Genomic DNA, 16,793 nt, shown 5'->3' on the forward strand with positions numbered 1-16,793 from the left:
GACCGACTTCATAATCTATCAAAAACACTTCGTTCTAGCTAGAAAGGAATAGATACGGAACTCAGAATATTTTGTTTCAGGTTAGAAAACCAGTCAGTGCATGGTAGTTTATACTGACAGAAGATCTACGATACAGAAAGGTAGTTTAATCATACATTTCCATTTTTCAAGTTCAAGCTTGAAATGACTTGGTTCAAAATATATTTCTGAGAACTGAATCCAATAGTCTGACCTTCTAAGGGAACAATTAGTTTTATCAAGTATCCATTTGACTCATAGGTAGAAATGCATACATTTCACTTACAAAAAACCTCTTGTATTTAAGTGACTACTTCTTTATGGTCAGTGGAATTCATGCAGTAGCAGAAAATAATTTTGCTTTCTTGAAAGCTGGACCCACAATGCATTCATAGCCATACCTTCCCATAATGAATGATTCTTCAATAAATAACATTTGGCCACCGATAACTGCCAATTTTATATCCTACACTTGATAGTCTTTTAACCATCACCACAATCATCACCTCTTCAGTTATCCATATTCTTACTTCAGAATAGGTACTATTTTGTTTCAGAAAATAACACTGTATTTTAAAAGTAAAAATAAAACACTGAGAACCTGCAGCTTATATTTAACGACCCCCTCCCAACTATACGTATTTTTTAAAAAGGAGGAGAAAGAAAGATACTGTGGCAAGCATTGTAGGTTGGACTTCTTCGCTTTCACCCTATCACTTTGAATTATCATTTAGGTCCCCAACTATACTGAAATCCTGCCTTGAATACTGGCATTTTACTGTCTTCGGCAGTCCAAATACTATGTTCCCTTAATCCCATGATTGTAGGGAAAAATTAAGCTTTTTTGTATCATATTATAAACCACTTAACTTATTTCACTATAATATCTAAGTTATTTTTGTATGTGACTAATGTCTAAATCATCTATCCCCAACTTAACTAGCTTGTTAATCAGAATTTCATTTAATATTTGACAAATGTTTTCTTGTTAATACATTTTAACACAGATTCAGCAAAACAAGAACAGGTGTAGAGAAAAAAAATAAGGATAACCAGGAGATTACTAAACTAAATTTTACAGGGTGAATTGAGGGAACAGGGTATGTTTACCCTTTTAGGAAATAAAAATCTTTAATAGTAGATCAGTTTAGGAGGAACTATAGAGGAACCAATTGGGAAGGTAGTGATAATGTCCCCTATAGACTGGATGAGGGAATGCTAGACATCCATCCATCCAAGATGTTTTTGTTGAGATTTCAGTATTGAAAAGGGATTTGAAATCAATAAACTTCCAAGTGCTTCAACGATCCTCTAAAAGGATGCAAATTACCAGTTGTCTGCAAGGAATATAAATCCTTCCATTTCCCACTATCCGGTCAGAGCTGAAGAAGCTTTTTGGATGAGAAGTGAAAAATCTTCAAAAGAAAAACAAGGAAGTCTAAGTCCCTCCTGAAAAAGCACATTTGGGACAACATTTATTTATTTATTATTTTATTTTATTTGTCAACAAATACAAGAAAGCAAGTAACAGTGTAGACACAGACATGGACGCATGAAAAATTTTTGGCACAAAAAAAAGGATATAAATAGGCAAAACATAGCCATAAACACATAGAATGATTACATATAATTGGGACAGGAACAGTAGGCACGCTGGTATGCTTATGCACGCCCCCTTAGGGACCTCTTAAGAAACATGAAAGGTCCACAGTAGACAGTTTATGGTAAAAGATATGTGGATTAGAGAGACTAATAACAGGATCAGGTAGATTGTTCCAGACATTTACTACTCTATTGCAAAAGTCATATTTCCTACAATTAAGATTAGAGCAAATTACATTGAGTTTAAATCTATTGATGGCCCTTGTAGTATTATGGTTGAAATTAAAGAATTCATTTACAGGTAGTACATTTTTGGTAAATAATCTTATGAACTAAGCATAGGTTGAAACCATGACCTGGGTGACTGAGCATCTCTACAGACCTTTGGCTATACAATTTGGGATGTACACCCCTTTGAATGGTGTGGGAATAGGAATGGATTGCCAGAAGAAGAAAAAATTGCAGACTACAGGAACCAGGAGCACTACTCAGGTGACCCTGAGGACACAGAAAGAGCTCCAAGTGCTTCAAGGACCTTCTAAAAAGATGCAAATGACCAGCTGTCTTCAAGGAATATAAATCCTTCCATTCCCCACTTTCCTGTCAGAGCGAAACATCTTCAAAAGAAAAAACAAGAAAGTCCAATTGTCTCCTGAAAAAAAGCCCCTTTGGGACAACCATGACCGGGATGACTGAAAATCTCTACAAACTTTTGGAATCAATAGCGTAAATAACCTCCTCAGTGACTGCATGAGTCTATGGACATGTGAAAACACAGTATAACAACAGACTTGCCTTTGGTTAGATGGTCTGCTATGCAAATCTGATTAATAAAGAAAAAAAATTCAATACTGTGATCTCCCATTATTTTTCTATTGTGAAAGTTTTAAAGGGGTGGCCTTTAAAATGCATATAAGTTGAATCCAAGACCACTATTATATTAGTGACAAGCTTCTAATACTTATTTTCCAACCTTGTGTACAAAATCAATACTGATTTTGCTAAAACAAGGTGCTGCACAATTCATTACGACTCCATTATGCTAACTGTAACCGATGCTAGTTGTTCCTTTAGCCCCTACATCAATATTAATGGTAGCTTTTCTATATATTTTTTCTACTAGCCTATACAGCTTTATTTCGTGGTAATAAATCTTAAAGACTATGAAAATGTTAAAACAATGACAAAACAATTAGCACTTTTTGTCTTGTCTTTTGAAACAAGAACAGTCTGCTCTTGTGTAAACGGATGTTTTTACATTTCATTAAGCTTTAAGATTTATTTTCCTTTTTTCGCTCATTATGTTTAAAAAAATAAATATATATCAAAATAAGAGCTTGGGCATTCTCTATGAGCATTCCATTTTAAAGTAGCTAATGACATAATTTATATTATTAGTGCAACTAAACAAACTATAATAGTAAAATCTTTAAAGAAAACCAAGCATGGATATAAATGATAATGTACAGGCAGTGACGAAGTTCAGTTTTGAAGTTCTGATGATGATGGCATCTACAGTTTTTTGCCTCGCTAAATGCTTGCTTCCTTTTTATTTGCTATCTATGATTAAGAGAAGCGTTAAAGCATTAATTCAGGTTAGACAAATGGGTAAATAGTCATGCCTATACTGCCTACACATTCCATATTGCCTGCAACTGCTTTACGAAATTGAATACATTTAGATGTCAGAGAGAAAAAGAAAAGAAAGAAAAGGGGAAGGAGGTCAGAAGAAACAGTATTTGAAACGAAAGGGAAGGAAATGATTGCTGCTATATTTGGCACTACACTTCCAGTTGTCAAGACTGTGCAGTCAAGTTCCACACAACTTTGTTAGAAACAGAAATGTTTCATTATCCTAGCAAGGGTTCCAAAAATCAGTCAAGCTGATGGCTGGCAGAAGCAATTTTCAACTTTGATTAATAGAAGATAGAGCTGGTAGACATGAAATTTGACTTTTAGTTGGCACATTCAAACCATTTCCAATTCTGCATCTTCCACTGATCAATACTGATCAATTCATGAGGCCATCACTGTGATATCCCTCAAAACAGAGGATATATACTCTGTCTGAATTTGCATTTTCCTAATTAACACATTTACTAGAAACATGGCATATTTATTTCTAACTTCAATTAATCAGTTTTACCATTATTCGGTTCCTCACTAAATCTGTTTTACTTAGTCATCAGAGATGAAAACAAAGGTAACTTCTGAATACCTTATTAATTCAAAGATCTAGCTACCTGAATTTCACAACAAAATTCCTTTATTTCAGGCTGATTTTAATTTTGAAAACAAATTATCTGACAGTTTTTCAGATAACAGTATAAAGGTAAAAATATGATACAGTATAGCCAAATGAAAGCAGGTTGAAACAGGAGATTCTAAAAGGAATATATATATATTCCTTTTAGAAAATTTAGATTCTAAAAGGAATATATATATATATATATATATATATATAAATAAATAAATAAAAGGTTTTCACGGGTGTTTGTATGTAGGTCTTTGGTTGTTCGGGTTTTCTCCCGTGTAAAATTGGAAATGTCTTGGCAACGTTTCGACGAAGTCTCATTCGTCATCTTCAGGCTTCAGCTTCGTGCTTCTGGGAGCAATGTATGATCGCAGCTGTTTCTTCCTTTTAACTGCTAGTGGGGGTTTGAACCGATTGGGTGGGAGCTTGGCTGTGCTCTGATTGGATGGAGGTTTTTTTGTGCTCTGATTGGCTGGGGGTGTGTCCTGTTTGGGTGGGGGCTTGGTTGTGCTCAATTTAGTCTGTGTTGCAGGGGGATTTGAGCTGGTGAGCTGCATAGCTGTTGTTTGGCTTTGTGGTGGTGCTACATCTTCATAGTGGGTGTCAGTCTGCTGCATGTATGGATTGGAGGGGTTTGAAATGGTTAATGTTGCAGCTGCGGTCTGGCTTCTGGTCCTTGGTCGTGCTTCATGATCAGTGTGGGTTTGGGTCTGCTTTCTGGGTGGATGTGCGGTGGTGACATCGTGTGTTGACCTCGTGAGTGTGGGTCTGGTGTCATTCCTCGTGTTAGGGACTCGTTTGTCAATAAGGGCGGGTTTCCAAATGGCTGGTAGGCAGGAGGTATCATCTCGTTTGTTCATGCTGTGTGGGCGTTTTTCTATCTCAATGGCTTCTCTGATTATTCTGTTGTTAAAGTGTTCAGTTTTGGTGATAGTTCTGGTCTTTTTAAAGTCAATATCATGTCCTGTGACTTTAAAGTGTTGGACCAGGGAAGAAGTTGGTTCCTCTTTTTTGACTGAGTTCTTGTGTTCTTCAATGCGTGCACTTATTCTTCTGTTGGTTTGTCCGATGTATGTGGTGGGGCAGGCGGTGCATGGGATTTCATATACTCCTTGATTTTCTAACTCAATTTTGTCTTTGGGGTTTCTTAGGATGGTGGATATTTTTCGGTTTGTGCAGAATGCTGTCTTGATGTTGTGTTTGTGGAGGATCTTGCTGATTCTGTCTGTGGTGCCTTTTATATATGGGAGGAGGGCTGTGCCCTTTTCTTGTTCTCTGTCTTGGATTTTAGTGGGGGGTTCTTTTTGGATTAGCTTGGTAATCTTATTTCTTTGGAATCCATTGGATGTTAATACGTTAGTGAGAGTGTCTAGTTCGGTTTTTAGGTGTTGTTCGTCAGCTAAGCATTTTGTTCTGGAGATGAGTGTCTTGGCTACGGAGTTGATCTGTGCTGGGTGGTGGTGTGAGAGTGCATGCAGATAGCGGTTTGTGTGTGTTTTCTTCTGGTAGATGGTGTGTCCTAGGGAGCCATTGGGTTTCCTGTAGACTAAGACATCCAGGAACAAACAACAGCTATGCAGCTCACCAGCTCAAATCCCCCTGCAACACAGACTAAATTGAGCACAACCAAGCCCCCACCCAAACAGGACACACCCCCATCCAATCAGAGCACAAAAAAACCCTCCATCCAATCAGAGCACAGCCAAGCTCCCACCCAACCAGTTCAAACCCCCACTAGCAGTTAAAAGGAAGAAACAGCTGCGATCATACATTGCTCCCAGAAGCACGAAGCTGAAGCCTGAAGATGACGAATGAGACTTCGTCGAAACGTCGCCAAGACACTTCCAATTTTACACGGGAGAAAACCCGAACAACCAAAGACCTATATATATATATATATATATATATATATATATATATATATATATATATATATATTTGTTTTCTGAGGTTTTCACGGGTGTTTGTATATAGGTCTTTGTATATAGGAAACAGCTGCGATCACACATTGCTCCCAGAGGCACAAGGCTGAAGCCTGAAGATGACGAATGAGACTTCGTCGAAACGTCGCCAAGACACTTCCAATTTTACACGGGAGAAAACCCGAACAACCAAAGACCTATATATATATATATATGTTAAGTTCGGGAAGTAACGAGGCTGGAGACCAGGGTAGTGACAACAGCTCTTTAATATAGGGTGAACCCAGCAACCTGGCTGGGGAAAAACAACCCTTTATATACTGTTTAACCGGCGGCTTCAACCAATCAGCAACGTGCTTGTTTCCCGCCAAAATATTTAAAGATACATAACACTCCTCCCCTCCCAGAAAACACTTTACCACTATTTACATATTATTTACATGTTATTTTTCGACGTAGTCACGCAAATAACCTGGGCGTCTCCTAATTCTTTCGGACCTGCGCGGTTCAGTCCTGGGTGGTGTTTTGAGCTGGTCGGAGGGGCTTTTTTCTCCTCCCAGCTCTTTCTCTAGGCCATCGGGCCCTGGATTACTTGCAGTCTCTTTTTCTTGGCCCTCCGGCCTTGGATTACTTTTAGAGTTTTCCCTGCTGTTTCCATCGGGAACCTGATGGCGTCGCTGGACCTCCGGGACCTCAGCTAAGTCTTGCGCCTCCCCCGGGTTATGGTCAGCTGTGGGTTCAAATAAGGAGTGGTCATGATCTGTCTCATTTAGCTCGGGTTGTTCAGCTATTCGTTTCCTTATCTGATCTATGTGGCGCCTCCATACTCGGTTGTCTTGTAACTCGACCAAGTATGATTTTGGACCGGTTGCTTTTATGATTTGCCCTGCGAGCCAACTTGGGCCGTCCCCATAGTTGCGGGCCCACACTCGGTCGCCTATGCCCATTTCTCTCATTTTTTCTAGTTCCCCCTTGTAACCCTCTGGTGTGTAATGGGGATTCAAACGGTCAAGTGGGCACCGGAGCTTCCGTCCCATCAATAATTCGGCTGGGCTTCTGCCTGTAGCAGTGCTTGGGGTTCTATGCTGAACGGCCAGAAAGAAATCTATCTTTGTTTGCCAGTCACCTGGCTTGAGCCTGGACAATGCCTCCTTAGCGCTCCGGACGGAACGCTCTGCAAGGCCATTCGACGCAGGGTGGAAAGGCGCAGAGAGGGCATGTCGGATGCCCTCATCTGCCAAGTATTCCTCAAACTGGGCTGCCGTGAATTGCGGGCCGTTGTCGGATACCAGAGTGTCAGGCAACCCGTGGGTTGCGAATAGGTGGCGCAGGGCTGTGATTACTGCCTCGGCTGTCGTGGATTTCATGAGTATGATCTCCAACCATTTAGAGAAAGCGTCGACAACCACTAGGAAGGTTTGGCCGTGGAAAGGGCCAGCAAAATCAATGTGGATTCTTGACCAGGGCCCTTGGGGTTTTTCCCATTCCCTGACTGGGGCCGTTGGGGGTAGAGGTCTGGACTCTTGGCAAGCCTGGCATTTTCCTACCCTCTCAGCAATCTCTGAGTCCATGAGTGGCCACCACACATAGCTTCTTGCTAGCCCCTTCATCCTTACGATCCCTGGGTGACCCTCGTGGAGGAGGTCCAATACCCTTCCCCTCAATTTCTCCGGGATTACCACTCGATCACCCCATAACAGGCACCCCCCTTGAGCCGAGAGCTCCTCACGTTTTTTAACAAATTCCTTAAACCGTTCGCCCGGCGCAGCGGGCCACCCTCTTTGTACCCAACCGAGTACAGTCCTTAACATAATGTCCCGGTAAGATGCCCGAGCCACTTCCTTAGATGTGACTGGGCCAGAGTCCAAAGAGTCAATCAGCAGGATGGGCGTCCCCGGAGTGGGGTCTTCGATCGCCCCTGGTAGTGGGCATCTGCTTAATGCGTCCGCATGCCCCACTTCTTTTCCCGGTCGATGCTGCAGCTTGTAAGAATAAGCGGCTAAGAAAATAGTCCATCGAGTCAATCGTGGCGAAAGTGCCACAGGCGTTGGGCGGTCGCCAGCCAGTATTCCTAACAGCGGTCTGTGGTCAGTCACAATTTCAAAGTCTCGCCCAAAAACATATTCGTGAAACTTTTTTACCCCTGACACAATTGCTAGCGCTTCCTTATCTAACTGGCTATAGTTCCTCTCTGGGGAGGACATCGTTCTGGAGTAGAAGGCTATAGGGGCTTCTGTGCCGTTTGGCAGTCTGTGGCTGAGCACAGCCCCCACCCCGTAAGGGGAGGCATCGCAAACCAGCACTAATGGCAATGAGCTATGATACTGGATGAGCAGGCTGTCGCTCGAGAGCAGATTTTTTACTGCTTCGAAAGCCCTACTTTCCGACTTTCCCCAAGACCAAACAGTATTTTTCCCTAGAAGCTTATGCAGCGGTTCAGCAACGGTCGCTTTGTTTTTTAAAAAAACCGCGTAAAAATTCACTAGCCCTAGGAATGCCTGTAGCTCTGTTTTGTTTTTGGGCGCTGGAGCCTTTCTGATTGCCTTGACCTTGCTCTCAGTGGGGTGAATTCCTTTCTTGTCTATTCGGTAGCCCAAGAATTCGACGGATTCTACCCCTATCTGGCATTTGTTCACTTTAACCTTTAGTCCGGCTGACCGGAAAATGCCCAGAACCTTTCTCAGACGCTCCCCCAATTCCTCTACGTTTTCGGCTGATATCAATACATCATCGAAGTAGGGAACTACCCCTGGGAGCCCTTGCAGAAGTCGTTCCATCAAATTTTGGAACAGCCCTGGTGCCACACTCACCCCAAATTGTAATCGGGTATTCTTGAAGGCCCCCCTGTGAGTTACAATCGTTTGGGCTTCGGCTGTGTTGGCGTCTACGGGCAGTTGTTGGTAGGCTTGAGCCAAGTCTAACTTTGCAAAGACTTGCCCTTGCCCCAAGGAGTGCAGCAAGTGTTGCACCATGGGAACCGGGTAAGCGCTTTTCTGTAAGGCTTTGTTTAGCGTCGCCTTGTAGTCAGCGCAGATTCTAATTGACCCATCTGGTTTTACTGGGGTGACGATTGGCGTCTCCCACTTTGCGTGATCGACTGGCACCAAAATCCCCTGATTTATGAGCTTATCTAGCTCCTTGTCAATTTTAGGTTTAAGGGCAAAAGGGACTCTCCTTGCCTTTAACCTAATGGGAGCTACCTGGGGGTCTAAGTTGAAGGAAATAGGGGTCCCCTTGTACTTGCCCAGGCAGTCCTTGAAGACATCTTTGAACTCGTTCATGAGTATGTCTTTCAGGTTACAGTCACTTCTGTAGATGCCAGTCACTCCCATGCCCAGTGCACGAAACCAGTCTAGTCCCAACAAACTAGGCAGGGTCCCTTCGACGATCGTGATGGGTAGGGTCTTCTTGTGTGGTCCGTACTCGACTCGGACAGAGGTGGTCCCTCGAACAGGGATGCGATTCCCTTGGTAGTCGTGGACTCGTAGCCGTTGTGTTTGCAGGTGGCGCTTCGCGACTGATGGCAGTGACTTCGCCAAAGTGTCCCAGGACATGATGGTGATCGCTGACCCGGTGTCCACTTCGAGTCGGCACCGTACTCCTTCTATTTTGGGTTTGGTGAAGATCTTCTTCTCCACCCGGGTTGAGGCGCGGCCTATGACCACAGTCGTTTGGTTCGAATTCGCGCCCTTTTTGTTTGAGCCAATCGCGGGTCGCCTTGCCGATCCCGCGCTCTGATTGGCCGATTTGAATTTTCGGCGGGAAGGTTGGGGAGCTCGACAGACTTGAGCTAGGTGCCCTTTCTTCTCGCACCGCCGACATGTTGCGTCCTTGAACTTGCAGCGTTGGCGCTGGTGTTGACCGCCGCAGCTTCCGTGATTCGTCCCGGTTCTCTTGGCCCCGCTTTCTCGGTTCGGCAAACCCTTCCTCATCCTCACCGCCAGATTCGGTTTGGATCTCTTCTTGGTGCACCGGGTTGACTTTGTGCTCGCCTTTGGTGTGAGAGGCTTTTGCAGTGTCTCCGCCGCTTGGGTGGACATTTCATGCGCCTGGCTTCGCCCAGGCGTTTGCCAGCGCCAGATTGCTTTTCGATAGCAGCCGCCCGCAAACGCATGTCTCGGACCCCTGATGAGTTGCTCCAGCAGCACCTCGTCCAGGTCTCGTACCCACAGTCTTTGGAGGCTTTCCGCAGGGCGGCCATGTAGTCGCCGATGGATTCGCCCTCAGCTGTCGGCGCTCTCCAAATTCAAAATGCCGCACGTATTTGGACGGCGTTGGCGCGAAATGGTTTTTTAGCAGGGTTTGCAGAGTTTGCCACGATACCGATTGTATCGGCGTTGGCTCTGCCAGGGCTTCCGCGATGTCGATGACCTCGGGACCGCAGTGGCTCAAGAAGTATGCCCTTTTGCGGTTGTCTGGAACTCCTTGCAGTTCGTTGGCTTCTAGAAAGCTTTCGAAACGGGTCATATACGTTCCCCATTTCTCTCTAGCCGGGTCAAACGGTGCGGGCGGAGTGTAACTGGCCATCTCCGCTTTTCTGCCCTGTGTTTGCTGGGTTCGGTTCTTTCGTGCTTCAGCTCGATTCTGGTGCTCCTTAACCTCGAGATCCCACCTTCGTCGCCAGTGTTAAGTTCGGGAAGTAACGAGGCTGGAGACCAGGGTAGTGACAACAGCTCTTTAATATAGGGTGAACCCAGCAACCTGGCTGGGGAAAAACAACCCTTTATATACTGTTTAACCGGCGGCTTCAACCAATCAGCAACGTGCTTGTTTCCCGCCAAAATATTTAAAGATACATAACAATATATATATATATATATATATATATATATATATATATATATATATATATATATATATATATATATATATATATATATATATTTATTTATTTTGTTGAGTACGTATTAGATAATATATATAAGTATAATCATGAATTGAATACATAAAATGAATACAATTAAAAGGAACATTAGGACAGGGACGGTAGGCATGCTGGTACTCTTATGCACAACCCTTACAGACTTCTTAGAAATGGGGTGAGGTCAACAGTAGAGAGTCTTAGGTTAAAGTTTTGGGGATTTTGGGATGAAACCACAGAGTCAGGTAGTGCCTTCGAGGCATTAACAACTCTGTTGCTGAAATCATATTTTCTGCAATCGAGTTTGGATCTGTTTACTTTAAGTGTGAATCTATTGTATGTTCGTGTATTGTTGTGGTTGAAGCTGAAGTAGTCATTGACAGGAAGGACATTGTAGCAGATGATTTTATGAGCTATGTTCAGATCCTACCAAAGGCGGCGTAGTTCTAAATTTCTAAATCCAGAATTTCAAGTCTGGTGGCATAAGGTATTTTGTTGCGAGCAGAGGAGTGGAGGACTCTTCTTGTGAAATATTTCTGGACACGCTCAATTGTATTAATGTCCGATATGCAGTGTGGGTTCCAGACAGATGAGCTGTATTCGGGAATTGGTCAAGCAAATGTTTTATATGCTCTGGTTAGTAGTGTAGTGTTTCTGGAGAAGAAGCTACGCAAGATTAGGTTTACAACTCTTAATGCCTTTTTAGCGATGTTGTTACAGTGGGCTCTGGTACTTAGATCATTTGATATGAGTACTCCAAGGTCTTGACAGAGGGTCATCTACAAGGTCATGTCCACTTAGCTTGTATTTTATGTTCTGATTCTTTTTGCCAACGTGTAAGACAGAGCATTTGTTGATTGAGATTTGGAGTTGCCAATTTTTTGACCATTCTGACACAAAGTCAAGGTCTCTTTGAAGGGTAGCAGCATTGTTGGTAGTGTAGTAATGTTAAAATAGTTTAACATCATCGGCAAAGAGAACGCAGTTACTTATAATATGATCACAAAGGTCATTTATGTATAATATGAAGAGTGTTGGTCCTAGAACACTGCCTTGGGGGACACCGCTATTAACAGGTGCAGGATTTGATAGGGCGCTGCCTATTTTGACCACTTGTTGCCTGTTTGACAAGAACGAAGTTATCCAATTATGTAGGAGTCCGGCGATGCCGTAGGATTTTAGTTTTAGAAGTAGTTTGTCATGTACTACTGAATCAAAGGCTTTATGGAAGTCTATGTAAAGTGCATCTGTTGGTTTGCCCTGATCAAGATTTGTAGTCCATATGTTTTTGCAGTATAGAAGTTGTAGATTACAGGATAATTTTTTTCTGAAACCAAATTGTTTATTAGAAAGTAGGTTGTTTGTTTCTAGGTGGAGGTTAATGGATTGGTTGATGATTGATTCCATTACTTTGCAAGTGAAGCAGCATAAAGAGATTGGTCTGTAATTTTCAACTAGGCTACACTCTCTCTCTCTCTCTCTCTCTCTCTCTCTCTCTCTCTCTCTCTCTCAATAGATGATAGATAGATAGATAGATAGATAGATAGATAGATAGATAGATAGAAAGAAAGAAAGAAAGATAGTTGATGGATGGATGGACGGATGGACAGACAGATGATAGATTTAAAATCTATCTGTTTGAAATCAGAATGACTGGAAGGCATACATTTTAAAAGAATAAAAGTAATAATAAAAAAGGTAACTGGGCAAGACAACTAAATATGCTTCAAAAACTGTATCTGGAAGGTTTTTTTATTTGTGTCGGAAGCATCACAATTAAAATAAAATATAAAATACAAGATTAAAGCATGACAAGTTAAACAAATCTTGCTCAGAAACTAGCAACATTAATTGTGTTCTGTTATGCTGCCATGAGGTCCTCAAGTATGCACTGATCAGGACACAAAGGTGTTGTTGTCTGCATGTCACCTTAATCACAAAGGGCAGAAGGCACTGGATAACCCCATTTCTTCAGGGTGTCTCTGGGACTGGGGTTCATCAAAAGGGCCTCCCCAAAGAATTTGTGCTGTTAGCACATTCAGGAGTCCCTTGGGCAACAGTTTATAGCTGGCTAATCCTTTCAAAACAAAAGAATCTGAAGCATAGTGAGATGCTCATTTTCATCTGTGACAGTACCTTACTAAACAGTAAGGTACCTTGAAGGTGACCAGCAACTAGTACTTGTCCTGTTGGTTTTTGCACCAGCTGTAATTTCCAAGTCATCTTCAAGAGTGCCCTGTTTCCCCAAAATAAGACATCCCCTGATAATAAGCCCAATTGGGCTTTTGAGTGCATGGCAGTAAGATCAAGTGCTTATTACAGGGTTCAAAAAAATATAAGACAGGGTCTTATTTTTGGGGAAACTGGTAGACTCATATAGTTGCAATAGTCCAATCAATATGGTGATTAAATCATGAATTACTATTTAGAGGGCCTCCCAATCCAAGAACATGCATATTAACTAGAGCTTTTCAAAGGCCCTCATGCCATAGCTGTTCTTCAAGCAAGAATCCAGAATCTAAGAGTATCCCCATATTGGACACCAATCTCATTCAACTCCATCCAAGATTAAAGCTGGAAAGTCTACTTAGAAGGCCCAAATATCGACAGCCATTCAGCTGCATTAGACTGCGAGTCATTGATCTTAAAAGCTTTATTTGATGGATACTAATCCTGATTCAAATATTGCTTAACTAAACAGTAATTTCAAGCATCAGCAAAGTAAAAATTCTGGCAGTGTCATGTGCACTTTTAGCTGAACTACACTGGCATGTAAATTGCATTGGAGGTAGAATCCAAGAAAAGCAATCTTATTGTAGCCAGAAAAATGAGAGCCGTTATTCTCCAATTACATATATCGAATTGTGTCTGACAGTTCTTTTACTTGACATATGTGGGTCTTGAATTCTATGTGCACACAGAAGTAATTGTATAGCTTTCATTACTCCTTTAACTTAGGAAAAATGAATTATTGCAATGTATTTTAATATAGTTTCCTAAAAGAATAAAATCCTTAATATAACCTTCATATTGTGAATGATAACCTATTTAACCAAGGTATGTTAAGTAATGATAGCTCGCATGTTTTGCAAAGTTTGATAGCTAAAACCTGCAAGGCCAGAAAGAAAGAGCTATAGACCAGACAAACCTGTTATGAAAACACTGTGGTGTGTCACCTTCTCACATTCTAAGAAAAGAAGAGCAAAAAGAGGGCCAGAAAGAGTCTAGAATTTAAATTCCCAAATGGAGTTTCTGGCACACATGTATATAAGTAGTCCTCAATGTATGACTACAACTGAGCCTAAAACATCTGTTGCTAAATGAAACACCTGTTAAGTGAATTTTACCCCATTTTTATGACCTTTCTTGCCACAGTTGTTAAGTGAATCACTGCAATTGTTAAGTTAGTAACACAGTTGTTAAGTGAATCTGGTTTCCCCATTCGCTTGCCACAAATGTGATCATATGACCTCTGGACACTGCAACAGTCATAAATATGAGACAGTTTCCAAGCATCTGACTTTTGATCATGTGACCAATGGGGCTGCCGTAACAGTCATAAGTGTGAAAAATGGTCATAAGCCACTTTTTTCAGTGCTGTTGTAACTTCAAATGGTCACTAAATGAACTGTTGTAAGTCAAGGACTACCTGTACACACAAACACACTTATTTACCCTTACTCAAACACACACATATTAATATTGGAAATCCTATATTTTATAATCATCTACATATATATATATAGTTTTGAGTTTATAATAAAGCTATTATTTAAATAGGTGGAATATATATATCTATATATTCATTTTTTAAAAAATACAAAGTTAAAATATAAGACAAACAGAAAAAAATTGAAAAAGTAAAAAGTCAGAGAAGAAAAGAAGTTAAGGTATAAAAAAAGAAAAAGAATAAATAGAAAAAGACTGACTCCGGTATAGATAGAAGTAAAAACTCTTACTCTTGTAGTCTGATATAATTCTAATCATCAAACCCCCCAATTAACTTTTCATTTCTTTGAGGCGCTCGCAAAAATAAACTGAATCCTTTACAACTGCCAAATTTACACACGAATGAAAGTGTAATAAGAATGTGCATTTTCCAAATTAAATGATGCAATTACTCAACTATCTTGCCCTTATAATAACATAAACAATAACGCATAGATTGGCGAAAATTACAAGTCAACATTTTGCAAAACATCCACACTAACAGAATTAGAACAGTGCGTAACAGGCAGATAATGCTTACCTGAAGAAAGACATTTGCTCTATAGTATATTTCATTATTATTATTTTGAAACATTTTTTTGTTTTTATACTTCTATAGTTCGTTTTCATCATACTGTATACTGTAGTTGTTGTATATTATTTATTTAATGTCTCCAAGTGAATTTTTACTCCTCATGCCTGTTTGAACAAGTTGTTACAAGATTTTTGGCAAAGTTTCTAATGTTTGTCATTGCCTTCTTCCTCGGGCTGAGAGAAAGTGACTGGCCCAAGACCCAGCTGGCTTTGTGTCTAATGCGAAACTCAGTCTCCTGATTTCTAGCTGATGCCTTAATGACTACACCAAATTGGCTCCAGTTGTTGCATAATATTTTACCTAAAATGAAATGTAGTAATTCTGATTGCAATTGTTACTGTTGTATTAGCTTTGTTATTATTTGTATAGGTTTAAATATTTTAAAAGTTATATGTATTTCCATATTCACCTACAAAGCCATATTTGTAATTATTTTGTGATACTGACAATTCTTATTAGAAATTAGTTAAAAATTAGTTAGTTGCACATATAAGGCAACCACCAACAAAGAGATGGTGGGTGTATTATCATATTCGCCTCAAAAACATATTTTGAAAAACCTCACGTGAATTTCATGTCCTGCCCAGCAATGTTCTGTAATGATATTTTCCTTCTAAATCAGGGGTCACCAACCTTTCGGACCTCAGGGACCACTAAATTCATAATTTTAAATCCCGTGGACCACTAATATGATCTGCCTAATGACCAGCTGGGTGGGCGTGGCAAGGTGGTCATGTGATTGGATGGGTGTGACCAACATCATGTTGAGGTCTTGCCAGCCCCTACTTGCTACTCCTCGCCTCCCCGCCCGGGCTCCTTTGGCCCCCAACAGGAAGCAGTTGCTGGAGCTAAGCAGCCACCATGAGAAAGAGTTGGCAAAGCAGCTCAGTTCAAATTGGGTCTGACTGAGAAGGAGGCTCAGCAGAAGCACCACACTGAGGACTAGGAGCATAGGCTTTCCAAGCAGAGGGAAAACCTGCAGGAGTACAAGGCCAGGTACCAGTACCTGGAGCCTCAGTGGACTGAGATGGTCAGCCAGTTCCAGGCCATGATGCAGTCCCACTGGAACAAGGTCCTCCAGCTCTTTGCCACCAGTGGCACTTCCCTCCAGCCTTCGCCCAAAGCCCCACATCAGGAGGCTGAAGCAGACCCCAAGTCAGAATTTCTGCACCCCTCTGACCCTCACAAAAAGACCCCAAAGGGGGAGACTATCTGCAGCAACACAAATGTTCATTGCACGTATCCAGCCCACGGACCGTAGTTTGAGGACCTCTGATTTAGTGCATTATAAAAAATGCAAATAATTTTTCTGTGGACCAGCAAAATTTTCTCATGGACCACCAGTAGGTGACCGCTGTTCTAAACAATGGTTCATAATAATATGATGAGAATTAAATGCTGGCTTTGCTATTTCCTTTCTGTAAAGATTCAACTGACTTTTAAAATTACATTTTCTTTTTACAAAAATGAAAAAGTTAAGAAAATCCAAACAGATAATTCATTTTACCATGAAATATTATTTTTAAAATGTTTCTTTTTAATAATATATTCTTCAAATGAAATAATTTTATAGATATATCTTGAGGTGAATGGCACAAATTTACCAGTACAAATTATTGACAATCATGGCAGAAAATTATATTTTAACTGCGTTTTAAAGAATAAGTTTTAAATTCTCCCAAATTCTCAAGGATAAAAAAGGTTTCATTAATAATAGGAACCATATTTCCTGGTCAACTATGGCATTTGAAATATTTATTTAACTTGTTCAGAAGTTGAAATGTTGAAGTAAAAATATTTAATCTCATGTTAAATGAAGCTTTAAGTGCTTTT

General features: G+C 41.0%; 1 protein-coding gene across 5 annotated transcripts in view; it reads right to left on the reverse strand.

Moving 5' to 3' along the window:
- Positions 1-16,793, reverse strand: part of CAMK2D (calcium/calmodulin dependent protein kinase II delta) — a 161,382-nt gene that overhangs the window by 75,152 nt on the left and 69,437 nt on the right. The gene's annotated exons all lie outside the window — the stretch shown is intronic.

The sequence above is a fragment of the Ahaetulla prasina genome, chromosome 8 (assembly GCF_028640845.1).
Source record: "Ahaetulla prasina isolate Xishuangbanna chromosome 8, ASM2864084v1, whole genome shotgun sequence".
Taxonomy (NCBI): domain Eukaryota; kingdom Metazoa; phylum Chordata; class Lepidosauria; order Squamata; family Colubridae; genus Ahaetulla; species Ahaetulla prasina.